Below are 12,947 nucleotides of genomic sequence, written 5' to 3'. Positions count from 1 at the left end.
ATACTCGAGATCTGCTAGTACAGATCCAAGCAAAAACCTTTGACCCAGACACTATGATCCTAGTAGGTCTGGATGTGGAATCTTTATTCACCAGCCTGCCACAAGATGACACATTACAAGTATTAGAAGATGTACTCTATTCAGAAGATTGGCAATACAACACACCTAGGCACTTTATTCTTGAGTGTTGCAAGTTAGCCCTGAAAGAAAATTACTTTGCTTATGAGGAAGATCTTTACCTCCAGACCCATGGAACATCAATGGGCAGTGCCTTCGCTCCATCGGTAGCCGGGCTGTATGTGAGTAATTTTGAGAATAAGTTCATCCACAATGCAGCCAATGAATTCTCTCCAAACATCCTCTTTTGGAGGAGATATATAGATGATGTGATCCTAATCTGGGACACATCAGCTGACTTGGAACAATTCATCCATTGGCTCAACCATCTTGACCCTTGGCTCAAGTTCACTCACACTTCCAGTAACAACAGTTTGGACTTTTTTGGATTTGACAATCTTTGTGGAAGACAACACTCTACAAACAAAAACGTACACAAAGCCTACGGCCAAAAATAGTTTGCTCTCTTACCAGAGCTACCACCCCAAACCTCTAAAAGACAATCTGCCTTTCAGCCAATTTCTTAGGTTAAAACGAAACTGCAGCAAGAAAGAAGATTACCTGAGCCAAGCCCAAGAGCTCAGCCTGAAACTGTCCAAAAGAAACTACAAAGAAAAAACAATAAAATATTGTAAAAAGAGAGCAAACAACCAACCTAGAGAGTGCCTTTTACAAAGCTATCCCAAAACACAAATACAAGATCTGACGACCTGTGTCACCACCTTCTGTCCATCAACATATGAAGTGAACAAATTGATAAATAAAAACTGGCACATTCTGAACACTGGGGTTTTCAACTGGCCAAAGCCGAGGTTTGCCAACCGCAGAACAAAAAACATCAAAGATGTTTTGGTCCATACCCGTCCGCAGAAAAAACAACAACTAACCGTCACGAGGGACGTGAGTATGAATCCAGTGACAGGCCACTACCCTTGTGGCTCATGTGTAGCCTGCAAAACCACCACTATGTCTAAAACACTGCAGCTAATTGGTATGGACACAACGCCAACATACAAACTGCAACTCCTCACATGTCATATACATGATTACCTGCAAATGCAACAAGAGATATATTGGCATGACATGTCGCAAGATTAAATTGAGGATCGGCGAGCATAAAAGTAATATCCGCCTTAAGAAAAACACCACAAAACTATGCGCCCATTTCATCGAGATGGGCCATTCGTGTGAAGAGCTCCAATGGACAGTGCTTGAGATGCTCACCGATAAAAACACAAACTGTGAGCGCCGTTTGTTTGAAAAAGAGCAAAGGTGGGTGGATCGCCTTAAAACCTGTGAATATGGGCTGAACGATGCCATCCCCTGGCACCGTTTTGCCAACTAACAATGGCCACTGATAAGCTACAGTATTGCACTTCTGATGAAACCGCTCGATAACAACTCTGTGCCATTAGATCAATAAAGCTATCGCCTCAAAGATTCAAAAAAAACTCCAAAGAAACCAACACGCCTATCTGACCCGCCTTGCGCCTTTAAATCACAGCGCTCTCGAACCCAACCACACCCCGGGGCAGAGTCAGCACAAGGCGGTAGCATCTACACACGCGGGTAATGGCGGCGATCACCTCGAGATATCGGTAAGATAAATAATCCCCTCTGAATACTAACGGGACGCTCTCTGTGACAGCTCTGAGCTTCAAGCGGCTTCAAAATAATGAGACCCCGGTGAGGCAGAACACGTATTGTTTTTCAGGTAGGAAAACATTGTTTAATCTATACGCGATGAAATAGCGTTATGCATACAGCCTGACCTCCCGTCGTGCTCCCTACCGGGTGCTCCAATAACACTCTATCCCCGACTAGACTGAAAGGTCGAAGAACTGTTTGTACCATCAGTACAGCTCTAATGTGCCCTTTAGACAAAGTATACTCAACCAGTATTTCGTTTTTAACATAAGAGAATCTAGCATCTCTACTCTCCAGTATTTGCCATTGTTTAAGTTTAGAAGTTTTGCCGAAAGTGTCACAAAACTCCGATAATGAAATTCACTATCATTAGGTGTAAGATGTATGTGTGTATGCAAAACCTGTACTTTTGTCTATCTCATTGCAGATTACGAAGGGAAATTCCCTAATAATACACAATCTGAACAAGAATGTTTGTACCAAAATGACTGCACAAATTGTGTGAGTACAATACCTTTATGTTTTGTGAGTCCTGACGAAAGCTCCGCAGACCCTTCCAGGCCCCAGGAGCTGAAACATGTCGACGTATTTTATTAACTACACTATCAGACCTAGTAACTCGGTCTAAGATCGTACCACTTATTTTAATTGTGGTGAGGAACAACCCCCATTAAAGAACTTTGGGGCTGTTTACCCCCTATTTTTAAACATTTTTTCCTTTTTTGCACAGTTTTCTTTACACCTTTTTCACGTATAATCTCTGGACACTGCACCCTTGACCAGAGGCGCCTCGGGTGAGGCTGGCAAACCCACTACTTCAGAGCAGCCAATGATAACTGCCACAACTCTAGTGTGGGGCGGACGAAACACATATACCGCACCTTTTCCAACCATAACACAGAGTTTTTTGAGGCTACTCTGATTTGTATCCCTTATGCCAAAGGTCATAAGGTGTAACTAGTGTCCGTTATTCTCCTTTTGATAACTGCTAACTAACCATTGGGGAACGAAAACGGAGACTCTGATCCCTTATCCCTCCTTTTGATTAATTATCTAATGCAAGCCACACAGGACGTGAAAAAGGCTTATCACTCGGACCAGCAAGGTCAAAGCGGGTGCTCCTTTTTACAGGAGCGAGGGCAAGTCTGGAGCAACCAGACCCACAGTGTAGATTGTAGGTTTCGTCGCCAAGATGGCCGCTGACCACGTGGCAAGTGGCCGGGATGGCGTGTCGAGTGGCACGATGCAAAAGGGCCCCACGCAGATCGTGGAGATGCTGGGGGGCTGATCTTCGGTGCAAGGGCTGCTCCGTTGTAGGGGTTCTCAATCCCCAAAGCACAGCATCGAGGGTGCCTCGGGTGCTGCGCAGTCAGCTTTTCAGGGGTCTTCCGAGATGTCCGGTCCCACGTCTCTCGTTGCCTCCACGGGTCCCTTCTTTGCAGGGACTGTGGATCGGGCTGTGAGAAGTCTGGGAGTCTGGATCTGGTCAGGCTCTGGGCTCCGGCGGGAGGCGGCGGCAAAGCAGACGTCGAGTTGCTGGATGGTGCCTGTGTTCACAGGGTGGCCACTCCTAGGCCACAAGGGAGATGCTCTTCAGTCTTCTGTGCAGCAGAATGTCGAAGTCCAGTCTTTTTCTCAGTTTCAAGTTGATTCAGGATGATCTGAGGTGCTATGGCACTGCTCCCACTCTTATTCCCAATCTGAGGGGTGGATCACCTGCTAGGTCCCTCCTCTGGGTGGGACCAGGAAGGGGGGCGGTTACACCCCCTTTCCTTTGTCCAGCTCCTCACCAGGCCTGGGTCTGGAAAGTCCCAGGACCGGTTTGGACTGGCTTATGCACGAGGACACCTTGTGTGCCCCGGGCATGTCTGATTCTATTCAGCCCTGTCCTACCCAATACACAAAATCCTGTCTGGGGTGGTGCTCGCACCTCCCAAGGCAGGAAACCCTTTGTCCAAGCCTCCCTCGCTGGAAGGACTCCCAGCAGCAGGAGGTCAGACTTGTGTCTGTGGTGGCAGCATCCATTTTGTGATGCTGAGGCTCTGGTTAACTTTAACTGGGGTTAAGGCTATGTACATGTCGTGTCCCTCTAGAAGGGTGGAATGCTATCCCCGTCGACAGAACTGTCGAGGGGATAGTATTCCAAATCGTATGACACCTTACTCGGCATGTTTTGATAAAGCCAAACCAAAGTTAGCATATAACCGCGAGGATTATAATGCACTTAAGAGTATATGGTATGGCAATATCCCGGAACAGCTAAGGGAGTTGTTCCCGACAGCTGCAGACAGGCTCAGCTCATGCTAGAGCACCATCTCACATGAAACCACGCACTCTGCCCCTAGGATTGCAGGGGCCTTCCATAGGAATGGCTTATAGGTTAACATGTGTCCAGGTAAGGTTAGGTGTGATTACACCAACTTACCCCAGCTGAGTGATCAGCCAGTTGTGTCAAAATATGGAGGCCAGGCCAGGGGTGGCATAATACATGCTGCAGCCCCTGGTAGGCCTTGGCTACACCTATGCCCTGGGTACCAATGGTACACTGTTACAGGGGCCTATAAGGTGAACCAGTTCCAATTGTGTATGCACCTAAGGTACATGAAGTCCATTTTAACGAGAGAGCAATCAGCCTAGGGCCCTGAATAGCAGGATCCCAGGCCAACTATGTCAAAAACCAGCTAAACACCAGGCAAAAAGTTTTGGGGTAACCATAGTCAGATATCCACCTTCCTACACTTACTAGTTGCTCCTAGGTACAGCAAGTTGCCGCAGTCCAGGCGCGATGTGACGAGGGCATGCACCAGCGTCCTACGGGCTGACATAGGAAGGAGATCTAAAACCGTCCACAGACTTTTTAGGATGCTGAAGCAAACACCCACCACACGGCCTATCTGAGGTCCAAAGGACAGGTCAGCGTCAAGCCAAACTCCAAGGTTCCTAGCTTCTTGACAGGGTGTTGGAACCTCGCCTAAGCATGAAGGCCACCACGCTGACGACCAGACAGATGGGTTCCCCCCTACCACAAGCACCTCGGTCTTACTGCCATTTCATTTGAGGCAGTTGGTGGATATCCAGGTTGCTAGCTCTTGCATGCAAGCTCTGAATCTGTCCACCGCAAGACCGGGCGCACGTGAAAGGGAGATGACCAACTGCGTGTCGTCAGCGTAGGACACTATGTGCAGACCATGGCCTTCAACAATAGGGGCCACTGGGGAGACATATAGATTAAATAGGGTGGGGCTCAGGGACGAGCCCTGGGGCACGCCCTGGCCCAAACCGATTTCCCTAGAATAACATTCGCCCTGGCGGACCTGAAAGTCTCTCCCTGTCAGGAAGGACTGGATCCATTTGAGTGCAGCACCAGATATCCCTCCATTATTCAGACACTGTAGCAAGGTGGTGTGAGCTACAGTGTCGAATGCTGCACTCAGGTCCAAAAGGATGTGGGCCATGGTCTGCCCCTCATCCACCCCCTGACGTAGGGTCTCCACAGCCATCAGAAGCGCTGATTCAGTTGGGTGGCGGGGACGGAAACCAAACTGGGTGTCGTGCAGGAGGGCAGCCTCTTCCACGAAATCCATCAGTTGTATGTTTACTGTTTTTTCCGCCACTTTGGCCAGGTAGGGCAGAAGGGAGATAGGTCGGAGGTTCTCCAGCTTTTCGAAGCTGATGTTAGGTTTCTTCCTAAGAGGTAGAACCACCGCCTGTTTCCAGTTTCTGGGCACGGTCTTAGTTCTAAATGACACGTCCAGTAGGTATCTGATGTATGGTTCCAACACTGGCAAGCTATCAACTAGCCGTTTCGGCGTGGTGGGGTCCCGTGGGGAGCCTGACTTGACAGATCTGCAGATCTTTAGAAGGGCCTCCGGGGACGGGGTGACAAAGTTGGTCAGTATGTGTCTGTCCCCCCATTCCCTCGGGCTTTCCACAAACTCTGTCCCTGCGATGGGGTGACTAGGAAATGCCGAGTAAATTTTAGCTACCTTCTCGGCGAAAAAGTCTGCGATCCTATCACAGGATTCCACTGAACAATCATCTGGGGCAATGGCTGGTTTCCCACCCGAGAGAGTTTTATAGAGTAAAAATAGCTCCTTCGTGGAATTACCGGCTTCACTAATTCTGGTGGCATAGTATGCTGCTTTGGACTTCCTGATTAGTCCATGATAGGTTCGCCTCTCAGTTAGGTAGATCTCCCTAGTATCCCTAGAAAGAGCCCCTCGCCACTGCCTTTCAACTCGCTTCAGTGCTGCTTTCGCAACTCAAAGCTCATCACTATACCATGGGGCTGTTTTTTTAATGCGGCCACCCGTTTTGGCGCGGGAGAGTGGGGCCGTGCAATCAAGCGCCTCAGTGATGCGTTTACAGAGGTTGGTGTTAGCAGTATCCGCATCATCCCCCCCAGGGCTCCCTCCTCTGGTTAGTGCTGCACAAAATTTAGCCTGGGAGAAGGTGGCCCATCTCCGCCTAGAATGGTACAGTGGTGCTGGCTCCGGCGATCTTGCCCCAGAAATGCGTACGGAGAATGGTACCAGGTGGTGATCCGACCAGGGGATAGGAATGGGAGTCATGGCTTCTACTTCCCCCCCAGTTGACGAATATGGGGTCTAGCAAGTGGCCCAGCTGGTGAGTGGGACCACTTACTATCTGATTCAGCTGGAGGGCTCCCAGCGCCAGGCAGAAGTCCCTGGCAGTGTTGTCTGTGGGGTTATTCAGGTGTAAATTAAGATCCCCCAGTACCAGGAACTTATCTCTGCGCAGCGCAGCCTCCATAATGCCTTCTACCAGACTCTCCCCAAACCTGACCATAGGGCCTGGGGGTCTATAGATCAAAAGGCCCTTCAGCGTGCAGCCTTCTTTTACTTTGATGGTAAAGCTCCCCGCCTCACTGTCCAGGATGGGGGAGTAATCTAGTTGTCATCGTAGGCTTTGCCTGGCTACAATAGCGATGCCCCCTCCTCTACCAGTGGGTCTATCCTGCCTAAGCATTATGTAGCCCTCTGGTAGCGCCTCTAAGGCATCAGGGGTAGAGCCTTCATCTAGCCATGTCTCTGTGAGAAACACAAGATCCCACTGTTTCTCAGTGAGTAGGTCGTATAGATCTAGTTTATGTTTCCGCAGGGAACGCACGTTGAGCAGGCCACAGGCCAGGTTATGGTCTCTAGAGGCCACATCCCTGCCAGGATCATAGGAGAAGTGGCAGTGTTCACAGTCCATGATATCCTCCACACGCATGTTATGCAAACATGGGTTGGCAATGGTGCTGCGGAAAGCCATCAGCTCCTGCCTGCTCCACAGTATATGTCCCACCCTTGGGACATAGGGTCTGGCCCTGGCCCACGTATGATCGCGGACGGGCGCAGACGGGCTTGACTTAGGCACAACTTCGGCGCGCCCACTGCGCTCGTCCGCAACGTGTCCGGGGAATGCACATTGATATAGGGAGGTGGGAGGCGTGGCCTCGGGAAGTGGGTGTGGCCCGGGGGTTTAGCGCCCGATGGCGGCGATGTTGTTCCCTACCTGCAACAGCGCTAAGATCCGCTGTGCGAGGGACTTTACAGCAGCTTCCAGGGAAAAAGTGCTCAGGGTGAGTGAAACGTGAGTTTAAAAACACACACAATGCAATTATAAATTTAAAAAACAGCGAGCAGACTCTCCCGGCTTCCGCCTCAGGAGTGGTTCAGTATCTTTGGCGCGCTAGTGAGTCAGCGCGACTTATAAGGGCTAAGGTTGAGTGGGCGTGGCCTCGGGAAGTGGGCGTGGCCTGGGGGTTTAGCACGTGATGGCGGCGATGTTGTTCCCTACCTGCAACAGCGCTAAGATCCGCTGTGCGAGGGACTTTACAGCAGCTTCCAGGGGAAAAGTGCTCAGGGTGAGTAAAATGTGAGTTTAAAAACACACACAATGCAAATATAATTTTAAAAAACAGCGAGCAGACTCTCCCGGCTTCCGCCTCAGGAGTGGTTCAGTATCTTTGGCGCGCTAGTGAGTCAGCGCAACTTATAAGGGCTAAGGTTGAGTGGGCGTGGCCTCGGGAATTGGGCATGGCCCGGGCGTTTAGCGCGCGATGGCGGCGATGTTGTTCCCTACCTGCAACAGCGCTAAGATCCGCTGTGCGAGGGACTTTACAGCAGCTTCCAGGGGAAAAGTGCTCAGGGTGAGTGAAGCGTGAGTTTAAAAACACACACAATGCAATTATAATTTTAAAAAACAGCGTGCAGACTCTCCCGGCTTCCGCCTCAGGAGTGGTTCAGTATCTTACCTTGGATAGACGGGGTGGAAATTTTGAAAAGAAAATCAGGTCTAGAGAAACATTTTGGATTAACAAATTACAAACGGTTCAATAGGGACTGAATATTGACAGAACTGTACACAGTAATATGAAGATGTGTGCAATGTACAATTAAAAGTGTTTAATTATTTGTCTGTGCTGACTTCTTGTCTTCCTAATTAACGAGCATCACAATATTACGTGAAGGAATATACTAGCACTGTTGAGAGAATAGGAGTTTTCTCTCTTTCTCCCCGGGATATTTTCGTCAGGTAGTTATGAGAAATCCTGACCACTGACATAATCTTGTGGCAATATATTATTTCATTTAAGTAAAGCAAGGTCCCTCGTTGATTTAGAATTCATGTTTTCAAAACGAGATCATAACTACAACTTTGAGAGTGAATGAATATGGGTAATGTCCATACATTTATGTAACCTGGATTGGAATGGAGTCAAAAGCTAATAATTAGGAATGAATGATTAAAATAAGTAAAACACGGACACTATGGGGTAGACATGGGTTTCAAAATACCAGTGAAAGACTATCAGATGTGATAGCACTAGGAGCTGTGGAAGGTGTTTACTAAGAGGAAGGTTGTAGGTTCGAATCCCGAACTGACACCATATGGAATTGTATTAAAAATAACTTCTCAGCTCTGGACGCGTCCAGTCCAGCTGTGATCCCCAGTAATGAGTGCCGGGGATCATGGGGAACCTCCCAACCCAGCACCTCTGTGAGTTCCGCTTCAATAGCCCCCCAGAATTGCCCCAGACGAGGGCACGACCAAACCACATGAAAGAAGTCTGCCGGGGCATGAGTGCATCTTGCGCATGACGCGTCCGTGCGCAAGCCTGCTCAATGAAGGTGTAGGGGAGTGAGGTACGCAGCGTGCAAGAAGTACAGCTGAACCAACTTCAGTTTGGCAGAAGCGGTGACTGTCCTGGGGGTCATACGAGCATCGCGCCAGTCCACCTCATCAAGTGGGCCCACCCATTCCACCCATTGTTCCCTCAACTTCTCCAAGGAGGTGGGGGTGTTGTTGGCCAAGGAGAGATATATGCGGGAGATGCCCCCTTTGCCTAAGTCTCCCATCATTGTCTGGGCCTCAGTGGGGCTAAATTCGGGATGCCTCGATATACGTGTGAGGGCATGTTGTAGCTGCAGGTACTTGTAGAATTGAGACCAATGTAAGGAGTAGCAAGTTTGGAGCTCTTGAAAGGAAAGCATATGGCCTTTAGCCCATACATCCCCTAGCTGTGAGATGCCGATATGGTCCCATGTTTTAAATCCCTGTAGCTCACTAACCTTCCTGAGCCAGGCCCCATGCCAAAGGGGCGTACATTGGGTTATCTTTCGCGCCCAACGGGTGTGACACTGTGAGGTCCTCCCGGCCAGTAGGACGGAGTGTTTCACATCCGGCAGTCTGGATGGTCTGGGCCCCCATACAGCATAGCTTGGATTTGGGGATGCCCCAACTCACTCATCCTGGGCCACCAGGAGACGTACAGCCAAAAAGTAGAGATATAAATGTGTCATCTCCATGCCACCATCCAAGGAGGAGTTCCGGAATGTGGACAAAGCCAGACGCGTCCTCCCTTCCCCCCAAAGGAACTTGGTGGCTAAACTGTCCAGTTCCCGGAACCAGGTCCTATGAAAGCAGAAGGGGACATTTTGAAGGACATAAAGAAACCTGGGAAGGATCATCATTATAAACAATGCCACCCTCCCCAGAGGGTTCAGAGGTAACGCTTTCCACTTGTGGAGGTCCTCCTTTGCCTTCTTGACCAATGGAGCCACATTGAGGGACCAGCCCAGCTCGGGAAGAGGGATAATCCATATCCCTAAGTATTTAAAAGATTGACCCCGGAGCGATATGGTGGACTGCCAATCAAAGCAGTCCCTTGATAAATGTAGGGGGACCAGAACTGATTTCCCATGGTTCAGCCTCAACACTGAGGCCTGCTCAAAAGACTGCAAAATGTGGAGACAATGTGGTCCAGAGGAGGCTTGTTCAGACAGGAAGACCAGGACATCGTCTGCATATAAAGCAATCTTATCAGTTTCCGTATTAGGCCATTCCCAGCCATGGATACGATCCTCAGCCAGCATTAGGGAAGCCAAAGGCTCCATCGCCAAGGCGAAGAGCAATGGGGAAAGAGGGCAACCCTGCCTAGTGCCCCTGGCAATGGGGAAGGCCTCTGACAGCACTCCGTTGACCAGCACCCGCGCTCTTGGGTGGGCGTAGAGGACTTGACCCAGTGCCCTGAATTTCGGCCCAAATCCCATCTTGACCAGCACCACTTGTAAGTATGTCCAGTCTACCAAATCAAACGCTTTTTCAAAATCTATGGACAGGAGTGCTAAGTATGAGGTAAGCAAGTGCCGGTGGGCTAGAGCCACCTGCAGCCTCCTAAGGCAATGTCGGGTCCCACGCTGGGGCAAAAACCCACATTGGTCCGGGTGGACCAACAAGGCCAAGTAGGGCTTCAGCCGTTGAGCCATCTATGGGAAGGGTCCTGGGATTTCGGGAGAACCACGATGGTGGCGATATCCGTTTCTGGCAGAAAGGAACCTCTCTCCACGGCTTCGTGAAACAAGGCAGCTAGATAGGGCATTAGGGTGTCGTGGTATGCCACATAATATTCTTGGGGAAGACCGTCAGGGCCAGAGGTCTTACACGAGGAGGTAAGAGTGATTTGTTCCTCGATCTCTTTCCGAGAAATGGGTCCAGGTCCCTCTGGGCAGCCAGTTCTAGCTGAGGAAGACGCAACCTGCCTCTGTCAAGGAGAACTGGAAGTGGTAGCTCCGGGGTGTGCGCTGTATACAGTCGCCTGTAGTAGGCGGTGAAGGTGTTGGCCATTGCCACCGGTGCTCGGTGTACTGATCCTGCCTCATCCACCACCTCTGGGATAATACGGTTCGCCCTAAGGTATGTGGCCAGCCTGTGCAGGATAGAACCATTTTGTCCCCCCAGCCATAGACTCTCGCCACCGTTGATCTCCAGAGGAGCTTAACAGCATCTAGGGATAATTGCTCAATTTCATCCCTAAGGTGGGCCAATTGTCGAGCCTGAGCAGCATCATTTGACAGGGACAGTAGCTGTTCCAAGCAAAGCGCCTGCGCCTCCCTCTAGGAAATCTCACGCAACTGCGTCTGCCTCTGGACCTTAAGCTGCCTTTTAGCTATTCCCTGTACGGTTGCTTTCCCTGCCTCCCACAAAGTACCCGGACAATTGACGGAGCCATCGTTAGTAGTGAAATAGTGTTGAAGTTCCTTCCCCACCACTTTTTAAAATTCCTTATCTTGGAGAAACCATGCATTCATCCTCCACGTTTGACGGGCCGTGGAGGGGGAAGCCCACAAGCTAAGAAGTACAGGAGAGTGGTCGGAAATGCCCCCAGGCAGAATGCGGACGTCTAGAATCGCAGAGCAGTCTAGTGCAGGTAGAAAGATGGCGTCTATACGTGCCTGTGTGCAATGAGCAGCCGATGTGTGCGTAAATAGGTTGGTGCGGGGGATGCCATGTGCGCCAAGCATCTCAAGAGTCCTAGGAACTCGAACCAGTTCCTCAACTGTCTCGCATGCGCCATTCAGGAAGTGGAGGGAGGGCCCGTTGTGTCAAGTGCCAGGAATGAGACTGCATTACAATCACCCACAACCACCATATTGCCTAAAGGCATATCGTTCAACAGGGAAGTGGTGTGCGCAAGTGTGGGCGTGAGCATCAATGGGGGGGGGGGCATACACAGACATAAGAGTAAGGGGAGAGCCAGCCAGCGACCTACAAACTGCTACATATGAACCCTGAGGATCGTGAGACACTTGGGACAGCACAAAGGGCAGGGATCGGTGCAGGAGGATAGCCACCCCTTGGGAGCCCCTGGAGAAGCCAGAGTGCCACACTCTGTCATACCCATAACGGGCCAAAAAGGGACAGCAGTTACCTAGGAGGTGCATTTCCTGAAGCATAAGAAAATGTATGCGGAGGCGTTGCACGAAGCGTAAAACCGCTGTGCGTTTGTGTTGGTCCAATCGGCCATTGACGTTCCACGACAACACGTGGTTAGACGCTCTAGGTATAGTGTCAGTGGCCATGTCTAGGACGTGTATGCAAACACGGGTGTGTAAATGTGCATGTGGGCCCGCAGTGCTGTCTGGTGTTGCATGCCCTAAGGGCATACCCAACCCTGGTAAAAGGAGGATGTGTCATTCCGTGATGGCTGAAACAAAAAAACAAGAACAAACATAACAACAATGGGAAAAAACCCTTCCCAACTCTCCCACATCCCCTACCCTACACTCACGGAACAACGGAAGCATCTGCCGACCTCCCATGTAAACACTACCAAACTAAAACGTTTGTGTTGAGAGCATGAAGGACCCCTCCGTAAGAACGGATCTAGAACAGAGCGGCATCCGCACACGCTGAATAAACCGAATAGTCCACCAGTGTCTTGGACTCCCACCGATGGATTGACCCATCCCACTGACGAAAAGGAGAGCATACTGAGCCCAGCATGCCCTCAGAGGGTGGAAGTGCGGGAAAGGTCAGACTCTGGACCAGGAGATCCCGCCCGGATTGGCGAAGTGGACTGTCCGGGAAGTCCCTCGGTAGAGCGGTGTCTGCTGCGAGGCGGGGAGCCCGACTGGCTGGAGGAGTCTCCGTGCCCACGAGCCGCTGTATTCTGGGATCGAGGTGCTGCTGCCCTCGCCAGCCGCACCCTATGGGACTACGTGCGGCGTCGCCTACGGCGTCCTGGGGAGCGGGGACCCTCGGGTTGGGAACCTGCAAACACCGGAGAAGGATCACGCCTCTGGCGGAGTGGATGTTCCTCCGTCAGCCATGTCCAGGCTGCCTGGGGTGAGTCAAAGAATTGTGTTCTGTTCTGAAAAATAACTTGCAGTCGT

At 50.5% G+C, this 12,947-nt stretch overlaps 1 protein-coding gene across 1 annotated transcript in view; it reads right to left on the bottom strand.

The window, feature by feature from the left end:
- LOC147711436 (hexokinase-1-like) overlaps positions 1 to 12,947 on the bottom strand; it is a 2,269,016-nt gene that overhangs the window by 1,599,952 nt on the left and 656,117 nt on the right. The window lies entirely within an intron of this gene.

The sequence above is a fragment of the Lissotriton vulgaris genome, chromosome 5 (assembly GCF_964263255.1).
Source record: "Lissotriton vulgaris chromosome 5, aLisVul1.2, whole genome shotgun sequence".
Taxonomy (NCBI): domain Eukaryota; kingdom Metazoa; phylum Chordata; class Amphibia; order Caudata; family Salamandridae; genus Lissotriton; species Lissotriton vulgaris.
The sequence above is the reverse complement of the archived record's forward strand: the minus strand, read 5'-3'. Positions and strand labels throughout refer to the sequence as shown.